This window comes from Lutzomyia longipalpis, chromosome 3 (genome assembly GCF_024334085.1).
Source record: "Lutzomyia longipalpis isolate SR_M1_2022 chromosome 3, ASM2433408v1".
In the NCBI taxonomy this organism is placed as follows: Eukaryota; Metazoa; Arthropoda; class Insecta; order Diptera; family Psychodidae; genus Lutzomyia; species Lutzomyia longipalpis.
Genome location: NC_074709.1, coordinates 15,450,662 through 15,465,709, shown reverse-complemented (window position 1 = coordinate 15,465,709; position 15,048 = coordinate 15,450,662). Strand labels below are relative to the sequence as shown.

Sequence of the window (15,048 nt, the reverse complement as noted above, 5' to 3'; positions counted from 1 at the left end):
ACCACCTCGTTGCTCCTTCCTCTAGATGGCCTGCAACTTTGTCATGCCGAAATTGTGTTCCGCAAGGTCACATCGAATGTTGACATCCCTCACACGATGGTATAGAAAATTGTCTTCCTGGAGGTTCTCTTCAATTGTCGTTGCCATTCTCGTGATAACACAGTGAAAGACACCTATTTGCACCTTCACCGTTGTTGCTTCCTTCACAATTGGCATCTGTGGTCGATTCTGGCTTCTTCTCTTCCTGCGTCTCCGGCATAGAAGGCGTTTCAACTGTCTCCTGAGCAGCTTTCTCCACCTTATTGGGTTCACCACCTTCCTCAACTTGCTGCTTCTGTTGCTCCGGCTTCTGCTCTTGACCTTCCTTTTTCACCTTACTGACGGATTGAGATTTTCGTACAGCATTACGCGTCACCCTAAAATAGGAAGGAAATCAAATTTTTCATTACAAAACTAATAATTATTTGTTTAAAAATAATTCAATGAAAAGTCCTAAATATTTAGTAACAAACTTCTCTCACTCTCTATTCAAGAATTCTTTAAAGAGAAAAAGATCTTTCTTTTTCAACAAATTAACTCAAGAGTTCTGTTCTTTCACTTTGAATTTCTTGAAGTTCTCAAAAGTTCTTAAGAATAATTTTTTTTCTAAAAAAATCTTTCACAGAAACTTACGTGAAATCCTCAAAGTTTATCTGCTCAGGAAGCGTCTCTTGTTTGTCTTCCGGGACACTGACTTAATTGGCTGCTTCTCCGGATCAGAAATGACAATCAAGGAGATCCGTTAATTCCTTCTTGTCATCCTCCTTGAGTTTCCGCTGCCCTGCAATGGCATCTTTAATACCACCTCGTTGCTCCTTCCTCTAGATGTCCTGCAACTTTGTCATGCCGAAATTGTGTTCCGCAAGGTCACATCGAATGTTGACATCCCTCACACGATGGTATAGAAAATTGTCTTCCTGGAGGTTCTCTTCAATTGTCGTTGCCATTCTCGTGATAACACAGTGAAAGACACCTGTTTGCACCTTCACCGTTGTTGCTTCCTTCACAACTGGCATCTGTGGTCGATTCTGGCTTCTTCTCTTCCTGCGTCTCCGGCATAGAAGGCGTTTCAACTGTCTCCTGAGCAGCTTTCTCCACCTTATTGGGTTCACCACCTTCCTCAACTTGCTGCTTCTGTTGCTCCGGCTTCTGCTCTTGACCTTCCTTTTTCACCTTACTGACGGATTGAGATTTTCGTACAGCATTACGCGTCACCCTAAAATAGGAAGGAAATCAAATTTTTCATTACAAAACTAATAATTATTTGTTTAAAAATAATTCAATGAAAAGTCCTAAATATTTAGTAACAAACTTCTCTCACTCTCTATTCAAGAATTCTTTAAAGAGAAAAAGATCTTTCTTTTTCAACAAATTAACTCAAGAGTTCTGTTCTTTCACTTTGAATTTCTTGAAGTTCTCAAAAGTTCTTAAGAATAATTTTTTTTCTAAAAAAATCTTTCACAGAAACTTACGTGAAATCCTCAAAGTTTATCTGCTCAGGAAGCGTCTCTTGTTTGTCTTCCGGGACACTGACTTAATTGGCTGCTTCTCCGGATCAGAAATGACAATCAAGGAGATCCGTTAATTCCTTCTTGTCATCCTCCTTGAGTTTCCGCTGCCCTGCAATGGCATCTTTAATACCACCTCGTTGCTCCTTCCTCTAGATGTCCTGCAACTTTGTCATGCCGAAATTGTGTTCCGCAAGGTCACATCGAATGTTGACATCCCTCACACGATGGTATAGAAAATTGTCTTCCTGGAGGTTCTCTTCAATTGTCGTTGCCATTCTCGTGATAACACAGTGGAAGACACCTGTTTGCACCTTCACCGTTGTTGCTTCCTTCACAACTGGCATCTGTGGTCGATTCTGGCTTCTTCTCTTATCAGTTTATCTTCCATCACACAATCATCTTATTATATACAAGATAATAGAAGAAAAACATACTTACATTGCCAATTTCCACAAAAAATTGTGATTTTTTTTGTTTTAATATTTTACGACCGCGCACATTATATCCATAGGGCCTTCACAGCATCAGCGTTTCACCTTTTTTGCACTTTTTTTCACAAACACTAGCGCCGTGCCGAAATTTTGCGGAAACACCAATTTTGCACATAATTTTTATTTTTTCCAAATTTTCTTTCAGAAAAAGGAGAAAAACTATATAAATGCATCAAAAAGTCTTATATAAAGGTCAAGAAAATAGAATTTCATCTCTAAAACATAAATTTTTGCATAAAATTGATAAAATCCATAAAACATACTTATTAACATGTCTTATGACACGTTATACGTAAGTCATATGAGATATCTCTAACCTCCGATTGCAAAAATAACAAATTATGTGTATAATAAATTATACAAACACAAAGATTAAAAACTTAATTATTTATAAAAATTGTAATAAAAATGTAGACTCACCACTAATTGCATGTATCACGTCTTTCACTAATTCACTTATTTTAATAGTTTTTTAATATTTTTAAAGTCTTTTTCACAATTTTTGAGGAATTTTTAGTCGCGAGAGCTCTTTAGAAGAATCGATTCGTTTCAAAGGTGAAAAAACAATGTTCAATATTTCATGGGTCACTTATAATTTTAGTTTCAAATTTTCTTTTAATATTTCACCAACAAAAATTAATTATAAAATAAAACACCACAAAATCATTTTAAATATAACCACCCTGTCTTTCAATGGGAGGGTTGGTATATATTTATGGCGCCCAACATAATCGAACTAACTGCTTATGAAGAAGAAATTAAAATACAAAAATAAAGTTGCAGGATAATATGGCAGAGGAATCTAGAAAGGAAAGAGTTAACAAAATTAAACTCTTGGAAAAGACATTGAGTTCCACACGAGCCAAAACTTGGGCGGAAAATCCACACCTGAAGAATGAGAAAAGGGACAACAAGGTCCACCATCTCAAGGGTATTCGGTTGGATCTGGAAGGAGGGAACACAGTCAACATCTCGTTCCAAGAACCACAGTGAAACTTCAGGACGAATCCCGATAATTTCCCGGGAAATCTTTATAAAGAAAAGAATTTTCACCGAAAAATCAGACAAAGCTGATCTTCCCGCGGAAGGAGGGTACCACTTCGCAGCGGGGGTGGTTACTAAAGAACCATAATAAAGTCGCAATGGACGCGAGAGGTCTCGTGCTATACAAAGAAAAGCTTACCAAGGATATCAGTAACTACCATTAAGCAGATGGAATTTAAAGAGAATGCAAAACTCTTCCTATCAGATATCCTTGCAAAAATAAATTAAAGCGATAGTACCTGAACGATCAATTACATAAAAGGCAAGATCAAGAGTCAGGAAGATATCGAGGAAAAAAAAAGAAAATAGATTGTGATTTGAGATAAATTAAAATTTAATAAGAAAGAAAATGAACGTAAATTGGCAGCGCTTAAAAGGCTTAAAGGGTAGATAAGGTGTGAGTGAAGGGACTGAATTAAACCACACATACGAGCACAAAATGTCAGAAAATATCACCAATAATTAAGGAAAAAATTATAATAAAAAAAGAAAGAAAATTGTAAAATATTATTAATTTCTGATGCATTTCCCAGGGAAAAGGCCTGTCGATAACATTCATTTTGACCTTTTCATTCATCCTGGTTATGCAAGAAAAATTAGAGGTTTTTGGGGGAAAACATTTGCCACAGAATGCTTTCCATTCGTCCCCAAAAAGGCTCTTAGTAATTTTTAAATTTTATTAAATTGTTCCACACTTTCGCGGCTAGAGGTTATAGGGGAAAAACTGTCGCTAAATGTTTCCCGTTCATCCCTAGAAAGGCTCTAAATTCAGCAAAAATTTAATTTACAAGAATTCCGCAAAATTATTGAAGAATCGCGACTTGGGGCTCAGGGAACGGAGAACTCTCGCCCCGACTCAACTCCCTCGCACCGACCCCAATTGCGAACTACTCAATTGATTCCACGGAGAATCATACGACGTTTTGTACCAACCAAGATGGTCAAACTCCATCAGAGGAAAGGTACTCCTACCGGTGCTCAACGGGAGAAGAGAGAGTCCTCTTACGCATAAATAGCACTAGGCTAAAAGGGGAGGTGTTGGGGATTTGGAACACCTCTGGGTAACAAAACTACATTATAAAGATTCGGAATAAAATACAAAACCCATCTCTCTTCTAATAAAAAAAAGAAAACGCGGAAAAGAAAAAAAAATCTTTCAAAGTGCAAATAAAAGATTTGAAAAAAATTGAAAGTAGTAAAAGCTATTATAAAAAAAATTAACGGTGAAGAAAAAAATTACTCTGCGAATTCCCGTAATTGACAAAAATTGAGCCAAATAATTTCTGGGAATCGCAGATTTTTCACTGAGGAATGAATAATTATTCCCGCAAATGAATCACAGGGTAGCTCAGAAAAATAATTTTCTACTAACACAACACAAATTCAGGGTTAAAAAGTTAATCTCTAAAACATAATTTTTTGCATAAAATTGATAAAATCCATAAAACATACGTAAGACATGACATACAAAAGTCTTATGACACGTTATATGTAGGCATATAAGATATCTCTAACCTCCGATTGCAAAAATTAGCATTTTTTTTTCGTAAGAAAATAGAAGAAAGAAGGCTCCTCTATAGCCATATCAATATTTTCATCCTGACTGGACAAGATTATTTGAGATGATAAATATCTGCAAAAAGTTTTAAAATTAATCATTTTATACCTAAGTCTTGTTTCAAAGGATTAAAAAATTTTCTTCGAAAGAATCACAGCTAAAAAGGGTTGTAAAAAAGCTTTTAAAATCACTCGTTATAACCATGAGTTGCAGTAGTATATAAAAATTATATTATGACGAGGTAAATTGTCGCTTCGCTCCAATTTTCCCCACCCCGCTTCGCGGGGATTTGTTGCACTCAGCGCAAATTTTAGTGAAAAAAAATATGATGGTTTATAAGTAGATTAGAGCCACTTATAAATCCCAAAAGAGTCACTTATAAAATCCCAAAAATTCGCAAAAAATGCATGAACCTTATATGGGGGCTACCTGAAGGGGGGCTTTGGGGGGAAAATGGATACGGCCACTGGAAACCACCTGATATAAGGAACTGTATAGATACGATTACCTTTCTTTATTATATAGGTAGATGTGCATAAAAAACCAACCTGAGCCCCCAAACCCGTGTGAGCAAATTCCATTTAAATCTATAATATGTGATATTAGTCGGGAGAGGGAGGGGGGCTGAATAATACAGTACCCCCGAAATATTTTTAATATAAAAAAAACCCTTTATCTGAACCTTCAGCAGGTAGATCCATATTGAGGCCCTCTATCTCCATTTTATCACCATCGGCCCTGCCGTTTCTACAAACAATCATTTCAGGAAATATGCTATATAGATAATTTGCAGTATTTCTGATCATGCTCATTTTATAGTTGATTTTATGTTAATTTTTGGATATTTAAATAAATAGAGGCACTTTGGATATCTACATTTTCCCCCCTTTCCATTCATGAAATTTTTTTTTTAATTTTATTCAATACTTTAGGTGAGCGAGGTGTCAAAAGAATTTTTTCATAGGCGAAAAAAGAGTGAATGAAAAAGAAAATGAATTTTCAGGGGGTTTTTTGTGGGAGGATTTGAAAAAATAAAAAAAAAGCATTAAAATCGAAATTTTCTCACCTTTCACGTGGTGGTACCCACGTGAAAATTCATGCATCTATTCACGCACACGGTGCACCGTTGTTGCTTTCTTCACAACTGGCATCTGTGGTCGATTCTGGCTTCTTCTCTTCCTGCGTCTCCGGCATAGAAGGCGTTTCAACTGTCTCCTGAGCAGCTTTCTCCACCTTATTGGGTTCACCACCTTCCTCAACTTGCTGCTTCTATTGCTCCGGCTTCTGCTCTTGACCTTCCTTTTTCACCTTACTGACGGATTGAGATTTTCGTACAGCATTACGCGTCACCCTAAAATAGGAAGGAAATCAAATTTTTCATTACAAAACTAATAATTATTTGTTTAAAAATAATTCAATGAAAAGTCCTAAATATTTAGTAACAAACTTCTCTCACTCTCTATTCAAGAATTCTTTAAAGAGAAAAAGATCTTTCTTTTTCAACAAATTAACTCAAGAGTTCTGTTCTTTCACTTTGAATTTCTTGAAGTTCTCAAAAGTTCTTAAGAATAATTTTTTTTCTAAAAAAATCTTTCACAGAAACTTACGTGAAATCCTCAAAGTTTATCTGCTCAGGAAGCGTCTCTTGTTTGTCTTCCGGGACACTGACTTAATTGGCTGCTTCTCCGGATCAGAAATGACAATCAAGGAGATCCGTTAATTCCTTCTTGTCATCCTCCTTGAGTTTCCGCTGCCCTGCAATGGCATCTTTAATACCACCTCGTTGCTCCTTCCTCTAGATGTCCTGCAACTTTGTCATGCCGAAATTGTGTTCCGCAAGGTCACATCGAATGTTGACATCCCTCACACGATGGTATAGAAAATTGTCTTCCTGGAGGTTCTCTTCAATTGTCGTTGCCATTCTCGTGATAACACAGTGGAAGACACCTGTTTGCACCTTCACCGTTGTTGCTTCCTTCACAACTGGCATCTGTGGTCGATTCTGGCTTCTTCTCTTATCAGTTTATCTTCCATCACACAATCATCTTATTATATACAAGATAATAGAAGAAAAACATACTTACATTGCCAATTTCCACAAAAAATTGTGATTTTTTTTGTTTTAATATTTTACGGCCGCGCACATCATATCCATAGGGCCATCACAGCATCAGCGTTTCACCTTTTTTGCACTTTTTTTCACAAACACTAGCGCCGTGCCGAAATTTTGCGGAAACACCAATTTTGCACATAATTTTTATTTTTCCAAATTTTCTTTCAGAAAAAGGAGAAAAACTATATAAATGCATCAAAAAGTCTTATATAAAGGTCAAGAAAATAGAATTTCATCTCTAAAACATAAATTTTTGCATAAAATTGATAAAATCCATAAAACATACTTATTAACATGTCTTATGACACGTTATACGTAAGTCATATGAGATATCTCTAACCTCCGATTGCAAAAATAACAAATTATGTGTATAATAAATTATACAAACACAAAGATTAAAAACTTAATTATTTATAAAAATTGTAATAAAAATGTAGACTCACCACTAATTGCATGTATCACGTCTTTCACTAATTCACTTATTTTAATAGTTTTTTTAATATTTTTAAAGTCTTTTTCACAATTTTTGAGGAATTTTTACTCGCAAGAGCTCTTTAGAAGAATCGATTCGTTTCAAAGGTGAAAAAACAATGTTCAATATTTCATGGGTCACTTATAATTTTAGTTTCAAATTTTCTTTTAATATTTCACCAACAAAAATTAATTATAAAATAAAACACCACAAAATCATTTTAAATATAACCACCCTGTCTTTCAATGGGAGGGTTGGTATATATTTATGGCGCCCAACATAATCGAACTAACTGCTTATGAAGAAGAAATTAAAATACAAAAATAAAGTTGCAGGATATTATGGCAGAGAAATCTAGAAAGGAAAGAGTTAACAAAATTAAACTCTTGGAAAATACATTGAGTTCCACACGAGCCAAAACTTGGGCGGAAAATCCACACCTGAAGAATGAGAAAAGAGACAACAAGGTCCACCATCTCAAGGGTATTCGGTTGGATCTGGAAGGAGGGAACACAGTCAACATCTCGTTCCAAGAACCACAGTGAAACTTCAGGACGAATCCCGATAATTTCCCGGAAAATCTTTATAAAGAAAAGAATTTTCACCGAAAAATCAGACAAAGCTGATCTTCCCGCGGGGGGGTTACTAAAGAACCATAATAAAGTCGCAATGGACGCGAGAGGTCTCGTGCTATACAAAGAAAAGCTTACCAAGGATATCAGTAACTACCATTAAGCAGATGGAATTTAAAGAGAATGCAAAACTCTTCCTATCAGATATCCTTGCAAAAATAAATTAAAGCGATAGTACCTGAACGATCAATTGCATAAAAGGCAAGATCAAGAGTCAGGAAGATATCGAGGAAAAAAAAAGAAAATAGATTGTGATTTGAGATAAATTAAAATTTATTTAATAAGAAAGAAAATGAACGTAAATTGGCAGCGCTTAAAAGGCTTAAAGGGTAGATAAGGTGTGAGTGAAGGGGCTGAATTAAACCACAAATACGAGCACAAAATGTCAGAAAATATCACCAATAATTAAGGAAAAAATTATAATAAAAAAAAAGAAAGAAAATTGCAAAATATTATTAATTTCTGATGCATTTCCCAGGGAAAAGGCCTGTCGATAACATTCATTTTGACCTTTTCATTCATCCTGGTTATGCAAGAAAAACTAGAGGTTTTGGGGGGAAAACATTTGCCACAGAATGCTTTCCATTCGTCCCCAAAAAGGCTCTTAGTAATTTTTAAATTTAATTAAATTGTACCGCACTTTCACGGCTAGAGGTTATAGGGGAAAAACTGTCGCTAAATGTTTCCCGTTCATCCCTAAAAAAGCTCTAAATTCAGCAAAAATTTAATTTAGAAGAATTCCGCAAAATTATAAAGATTCGGAATAAAATACAAAACCCATCTCTCTTCTAATAAAAAAAAAAGAAAACGCAGAAAAGAAAAAAAAATCTTTCAAAGTGCAAATAAAAGATCTGAAAAAAAAAATGAAAGTAGCAAAAGCTATTATAAAAAATTAACGGTGAAGAAAAAAATTACTCTGCGAATTCCCGTAATTGACAAAAAATGAGCCAAATAATTTCTGGGAATCGCAGATTTTTCACTGAGGAATGAATAATTATTCCCGTAAATGAATCACAGGGTAGTTCAGAAAAATAATTTTCTACTAACCAACACAAATACAGGGGGTTAAAAAGTTAATCTCTAAAACATAATTTTTTGCATAAAATTGATAAAATCCATAAAACATACGTAAGACATGACATACAAAAGTCTTATGACACGTTATATGTAGGCATATAAGATATCTCTAACCTCCGATTGCAAAAATTAACATTTTTTTTTCGTAAGAAAATAGAAGAAAGAAGGCTCCTCTATAGCCATATCAATATTTTCATCCTGACTGGACAAGATTATTTGAGATGATAAATATCTGCAAAAAGTTTTAAAATTAATCATTTTATACCTAAGTTTTGTTTCAAAGGATTAAAAAATTTTCTTCGAAAGAATCACAGCTAAAAAGGGTTGTAAAAAAGCTTTTAAAATCACTCGTTATAACCATGAGTTGCAGTAGTATATAAAAATTATATTATGACGAGGTAAATTGTCGCTTCGCTCCAATTTTCCCCACCCCGCTTCGCGGGGATTTGTTGCACTCAGCGCAAATTTTAGTGAAAAAAAATATGATGGTTTATAAGTAGATTAGAGCCACTTATAAATCCCAAAAGAGTCACTTATAAAATCCCAAAAATTCGCAAAAAATGCATGAACCTTATAATGGGGGCTACCTGAAGGGGGGCTTTGGGGGGAAAATGGATACGGCCACTGGAAACCACCTGATATAAGGAACTGTATAGATACGATTACCTTTCTTTATTATATCGGTAGATGTGCATAAAAAACCAACCTGAGCCCCCAAACCCGTGTGAGCAAATTCCATTTAAATCTATAATATGTGATATTAGTCGGGAGAGGGAGGGGGGCTGAATAATACAGTACCCCCGAAATATTTTTAATATAAAAAACACCCTTTATCTGAACCTTCAGCAGGTAGATCCATATTGAGGCCCTCTATCTCCATTTTATCACCATCGGCCCTGCCGTTTCTACAAACAATCATTTCAGGAAATATGCTATATAGATAATTTGCAGTATTTCTGATCATGCTCATTTTATAGTTGATTTTATGTTAATTTTTGGATATTTAAATAAATAGAGGCACTTTGGACACCTACATTTCCCCCCTTTCCACTCGTGAAAATTTTTTTTTTTTTAATTTTATTCAATACTTTAGGTGAGCGAGGTGTCAAAAGAATTTTTTCATAGGCGAAAAAAGAGTGAATGAAAAAGAAAATGAATTTTCAGGGGGTTTTTTGTGGGAGGATTTGAAAAAATAAAAAAAAAAGCATAAAAATCGAAATTTTCTCACCTTTCACGTGGTGGTACCCACGTGAAAATTCATGCATCTATTCACGCACACGGTGCACCGTTGTTGCTTTCTTCACAACTGGCATCTGTGGTCGATTCTGGCTTCTTCTCTTCCTGCGTCTCCGGCATAGAAGGCGTTTCAACTGTCTCCTGAGCAGCTTTCTCCACCTTATTGGGTTCACCACCTTCCTCAACTTGCTGCTTCTATTGCTCCGGCTTCTGCTCTTGACCTTCCTTTTTCACCTTACTGACGGATTGAGATTTTCGTACAGCATTACGCGTCACCCTAAAATAGGAAGGAAATCAAATTTTTCATTACAAAACTAATAATTATTTGTTTAAAAATAATTCAATGAAAAGTCCTAAATATTTAGTAACAAACTTCTCTCACTCTCTATTCAAGAATTCTTTAAAGAGAAAAAGATCTTTCTTTTTCAACAAATTAACTCAAGAGTTCTGTTCTTTCACTTTGAATTTCTTGAAGTTCTCAAAAGTTCTTAAGAATAATTTTTTTTCTAAAAAAATCTTTCACAGAAACTTACGTGAAATCCTCAAAGTTTATCTGCTCAGGAAGCGTCTCTTGTTTGTCTTCCGGGACACTGACTTAATTGGCTGCTTCTCCGGATCAGAAATGACAATCAAGGAGATCCGTTAATTCCTTCTTGTCATCCTCCTTGAGTTTCCGCTGCCCTGCAATGGCATCTTTAATACCACCTCGTTGCTCCTTCCTCTAGATGTCCTGCAACTTTGTCATGCCGAAATTGTGTTCCGCAAGGTCACATCGAATGTTGACATCCCTCACACGATGGTATAGAAAATTGTCTTCCTGGAGGTTCTCTTCAATTGTCGTTGCCATTCTCGTGATAACACAGTGGAAGACACCTGTTTGCACCTTCACCGTTGTTGCTTCCTTCACAACTGGCATCTGTGGTCGATTCTGGCTTCTTCTCTTATCAGTTTATCTTCCATCACACAATCATCTTATTATATACAAGATAATAGAAGAAAAACATACTTACATTGCCAATTTCCACAAAAAATTGTGATTTTTTTTGTTTTAATATTTTACGGCCGCGCACATCATATCCATAGGGCCATCACAGCATCAGCGTTTCACCTTTTTTGCACTTTTTTTCACAAACACTAGCGCCGTGCCGAAATTTTGCGGAAACACCAATTTTGCACATAATTTTTATTTTTCCAAATTTTCTTTCAGAAAAAGGAGAAAAACTATATAAATGCATCAAAAAGTCTTATATAAAGGTCAAGAAAATAGAATTTCATCTCTAAAACATAAATTTTTGCATAAAATTGATAAAATCCATAAAACATACTTATTAACATGTCTTATGACACGTTATACGTAAGTCATATGAGATATCTCTAACCTCCGATTGCAAAAATAACAAATTATGTGTATAATAAATTATACAAACACAAAGATTAAAAACTTAATTATTTATAAAAATTGTAATAAAAATGTAGACTCACCACTAATTGCATGTATCACGTCTTTCACTAATTCACTTATTTTAATAGTTTTTTTAATATTTTTAAAGTCTTTTTCACAATTTTTGAGGAATTTTTACTCGCAAGAGCTCTTTAGAAGAATCGATTCGTTTCAAAGGTGAAAAAACAATGTTCAATATTTCATGGGTCACTTATAATTTTAGTTTCAAATTTTCTTTTAATATTTCACCAACAAAAATTAATTATAAAATAAAACACCACAAAATCATTTTAAATATAACCACCCTGTCTTTCAATGGGAGGGTTGGTATATATTTATGGCGCCCAACATAATCGAACTAACTGCTTATGAAGAAGAAATTAAAATACAAAAATAAAGTTGCAGGATATTATGGCAGAGAAATCTAGAAAGGAAAGAGTTAACAAAATTAAACTCTTGGAAAATACATTGAGTTCCACACGAGCCAAAACTTGGGCGGAAAATCCACACCTGAAGAATGAGAAAAGAGACAACAAGGTCCACCATCTCAAGGGTATTCGGTTGGATCTGGAAGGAGGGAACACAGTCAACATCTCGTTCCAAGAACCACAGTGAAACTTCAGGACGAATCCCGATAATTTCCCGGAAAATCTTTATAAAGAAAAGAATTTTCACCGAAAAATCAGACAAAGCTGATCTTCCCGCGGGGGGGTTACTAAAGAACCATAATAAAGTCGCAATGGACGCGAGAGGTCTCGTGCTATACAAAGAAAAGCTTACCAAGGATATCAGTAACTACCATTAAGCAGATGGAATTTAAAGAGAATGCAAAACTCTTCCTATCAGATATCCTTGCAAAAATAAATTAAAGCGATAGTACCTGAACGATCAATTGCATAAAAGGCAAGATCAAGAGTCAGGAAGATATCGAGGAAAAAAAAAGAAAATAGATTGTGATTTGAGATAAATTAAAATTTATTTAATAAGAAAGAAAATGAACGTAAATTGGCAGCGCTTAAAAGGCTTAAAGGGTAGATAAGGTGTGAGTGAAGGGGCTGAATTAAACCACAAATACGAGCACAAAATGTCAGAAAATATCACCAATAATTAAGGAAAAAATTATAATAAAAAAAAAGAAAGAAAATTGCAAAATATTATTAATTTCTGATGCATTTCCCAGGGAAAAGGCCTGTCGATAACATTCATTTTGACCTTTTCATTCATCCTGGTTATGCAAGAAAAACTAGAGGTTTTGGGGGGAAAACATTTGCCACAGAATGCTTTCCATTCGTCCCCAAAAAGGCTCTTAGTAATTTTTAAATTTAATTAAATTGTACCGCACTTTCACGGCTAGAGGTTATAGGGGAAAAACTGTCGCTAAATGTTTCCCGTTCATCCCTAAAAAAGCTCTAAATTCAGCAAAAATTTAATTTAGAAGAATTCCGCAAAATTATAAAGATTCGGAATAAAATACAAAACCCATCTCTCTTCTAATAAAAAAAAAAGAAAACGCAGAAAAGAAAAAAAAATCTTTCAAAGTGCAAATAAAAGATCTGAAAAAAAAAATGAAAGTAGCAAAAGCTATTATAAAAAATTAACGGTGAAGAAAAAAATTACTCTGCGAATTCCCGTAATTGACAAAAAATGAGCCAAATAATTTCTGGGAATCGCAGATTTTTCACTGAGGAATGAATAATTATTCCCGTAAATGAATCACAGGGTAGTTCAGAAAAATAATTTTCTACTAACCAACACAAATACAGGGGGTTAAAAAGTTAATCTCTAAAACATAATTTTTTGCATAAAATTGATAAAATCCATAAAACATACGTAAGACATGACATACAAAAGTCTTATGACACGTTATATGTAGGCATATAAGATATCTCTAACCTCCGATTGCAAAAATTAGCATTTTTTTTTCGTAAGAAAATAGAAGAAAGAAGGCTCCTCTATAGCCATATCAATATTTTCATCCTGACTGGACAAGATTATTTGAGATGATAAATATCTGCAAAAAGTTTTAAAATTAATCATTTTATACCTAAGTTTTGTTTCAAAGGATTAAAAAATTTTCTTCGAAAGAATCACAGCTAAAAAGGGTTGTAAAAAAGCTTTTAAAATCACTCGTTATAACCATGAGTTGCAGTAGTATATAAAAATTATATTATGACGAGGTAAATTGTCGCTTCGCTCCAATTTTCCCCACCCCGCTTCGCGGGGATTTGTTGCACTCAGCGCAAATTTTAGTGAAAAAAAATATGATGGTTTATAAGTAGATTAGAGCCACTTATAAATCCCAAAAGAGTCACTTATAAAATCCCAAAAATTCGCAAAAAATGCATGAACCTTATAATGGGGGCTACCTGAAGGGGGGCTTTGGGGGGAAAATGGATACGGCCACTGGAAACCACCTGATATAAGGAACTGTATAGATACGATTACCTTTCTTTATTATATCGGTAGATGTGCATAAAAAACCAACCTGAGCCCCCAAACCCGTGTGAGCAAATTCCATTTAAATCTATAATATGTGATATTAGTCGGGAGAGGGAGGGGGGCTGAATAATACAGTACCCCCGAAATATTTTTAATATAAAAAACACCCTTTATCTGAACCTTCAGCAGGTAGATCCATATTGAGGCCCTCTATCTCCATTTTATCACCATCGGCCCTGCCGTTTCTACAAACAATCATTTCAGGAAATATGCTATATAGATAATTTGCAGTATTTCTGATCATGCTCATTTTATAGTTGATTTTATGTTAATTTTTGGATATTTAAATAAATAGAGGCACTTTGGACACCTACATTTCCCCCCTTTCCACTCGTGAAAATTTTTTTTTTTTTTAATTTTATTCAATACTTTAGGTGAGCGAGGTGTCAAAAGAATTTTTTCATAGGCGAAAAAAGAGTGAATGAAAAAGAAAATGAATTTTCAGGGGGTTTTTTGTGGGAGGATTTGAAAAAATAAAAAAAAAAGCATTAAAATCGAAATTTTCTCACCTTTCACGTGGTGGTACCCACGTGAAAATTCATGCATCTATTCACGCACACGGTGCACCGTTGTTGCTTTCTTCACAACTGGCATCTGTGGTCGATTCTGGCTTCTTCTCTTCCTGCGTCTCCGGCATAGAAGGCGTTTCAACTGTCTCCTGAGCAGCTTTCTCCACCTTATTGGGTTCACCACCTTCCTCAACTTGCTGCTTCTATTGCTCCGGCTTCTGCTCTTGACCTTCCTTTTTCACCTTACTGACGGATTGAGATTTTCGTACAACATTACGCGTCACCCTAAAATAGGAAGGAAATCAAATTTTTCATTACAAAACTAATAATTATTTGTTTAAAAATAATTCAATGAAAAGTCCTAAATATTTAGTAACAAACTTCTCTCACTCTCTATTCAAGAATTCTTTAAAGAGAAAAAGATCT

General features: G+C 34.8%; 1 long non-coding RNA gene across 1 annotated transcript; it reads right to left on the bottom strand.

The window, feature by feature from the left end:
• Positions 1–216: 216 nt before the first annotated feature.
• LOC129793442 (uncharacterized) lies at positions 217–15,035 on the bottom strand. The gene is made up of 5 exons (XR_008750912.1): positions 14,623–15,035; positions 10,166–10,450; positions 5,710–5,994; positions 673–1,255; positions 217–416 (listed from the first exon to the last, which is right to left on the bottom strand). It is a non-coding gene; the product is annotated as an uncharacterized LOC129793442 (long non-coding RNA).
• Positions 15,036–15,048: the final 13 nt, after the last annotated feature.